This window comes from Cervus elaphus, chromosome 20 (genome assembly GCF_910594005.1).
Source record: "Cervus elaphus chromosome 20, mCerEla1.1, whole genome shotgun sequence".
Taxonomy (NCBI): domain Eukaryota; kingdom Metazoa; phylum Chordata; class Mammalia; order Artiodactyla; family Cervidae; genus Cervus; species Cervus elaphus.
Genome location: NC_057834.1, coordinates 102,076,459 through 102,078,086, shown reverse-complemented (window position 1 = coordinate 102,078,086; position 1,628 = coordinate 102,076,459). Strand labels below are relative to the sequence as shown.

General features: G+C 39.1%; 1 pseudogene; it reads right to left on the bottom strand.

Annotated features, from left to right (window-relative positions):
- Nucleotides 1–489: 489 nt before the first annotated feature.
- LOC122677365 lies at nucleotides 490–1,045 on the bottom strand (annotated as a pseudogene).
- Between the last annotated feature and the right edge of the window lie 583 nt (nucleotides 1,046–1,628).

The window sequence follows — 1,628 nt, the reverse complement described above, 5'->3', positions numbered from 1 at the left end:
ATGGAACATTTTCTGACTTAGCCTCAGAAATTATACAGAATTATGTCTGCTGCATTCTATGGGCTGTCAGTGCCTTATAAGGCCAGCTCTGATTCAAAGTGAGAAATAAGCCTTTATCTCTCAATGGCAAGGTCACTTTGTACAATAGCATGAAGGATGGGAGATATTGTGGCCATCTCCAGAAATCTGCTACGTCCATCTTGTCTTAAGGGGTTTCCCCAACAATCCACCAGAGTTTATGACATTCCATCATTAAAACTGTATTTAAGTAAAATATTTATAGTGTGTGTTAATAAAGAAAAATAATATAGGAAGTATTTGGAATTAACTAAGCCATACTGTTTTTTTTTTTTTTTTTTTTTGCTGAAGTGATTTTAATCTATAGATGAACAACTCTTTAAATGATACTCAGAATACATTACAAACTTGGTTTTAAATTAGATTTGAGTCTAGAACAGGACTCACTCACAGTGATTCCAGAACACAATGTGGAAGTGCAACAGTTAGGTGATGACTTCTTAATTGTTCAAGGGGATAAAGATCTTCAAATATGGATGGAAATTAATCTCTAAGAGTTATTCTCCTTTATAGACTACAATATTATTGTCAGTTTCATATACTTTTACTTTATAAAGAACTCCCACAGGAAGAAATTTCTGGAGGTTTTCCCAGATATATACGGCTACATTTTCTGTTGTGCTTACAATGTCTGCAAAATACGGCACATCTAGATCCAGATTCTTATGCTCAAGGGGCTTCATAATCGCCTCCTCCATACACTCCTTGAGGTCCGTCAAATTCATGACCATTCCTGTAACAGGATCAATCTCTCCATGTACTGTCACCACAACTTTATAATTGTGCCCATGGCCATTTGGGTTGTTGCACTTCCCAATAATTTCAAGTTTTCTTCATTACTAAGAGATTTGCTGTGCAGGCGGTGGGTCGCGCTGAAGGAGACGAGGCGGGACACTCGCGCCCGCCGGCGAGGGCCCGACCCTGCCCCGTTCATGGCTCTGCAAGCCCCCGGCCCGGCCGGCGTCCCCACCCCCCATACTGTTTTTTAAAAAAGAATTATGCCCTCTAAGAATTAGACTCTAATTCTTAGGCAGCACATCCTCAATCACTGTTCCTTCTCTATTAGGAATTTGACCTAGCATCAGTAAAATGGAAGCTCTGTGAAAGAATTTTTTCTTTGCTCTCTTCCAGATCAGAGTCTCATGTTGCTCTATCTGACACTTAGCTACAAGGAAACCTGGGAATTTGAGCTTTGACTTCAACACTGGGGAGGCTGGACTCATAACTTAGGAATTTCCCAATTGTAAAAAAGTTATTCACAATAATATGGTGGGCAGCCATAAGTGTGAATGCAAATGTTCATTGTGTAGCATTAGAATCTTAATCATTTTTCTACCATTTATTTTTCAAAAACTTTTCCGGTGTTTTTCTTTAAAATTATTTATATATACATATTTGTTTGTTTATTTGGCTGTGCTGGGTCTTAATTGTGGCATGTGGGACCTTCCATCTTCATTGTAGCAAACAGACTCTTTCAGTTGTGGCATGTGGGATTTCTTTAGTGGTGGCATATAGGACCTAATTCCCTTGCCAGTGATTGAACTGGAGCC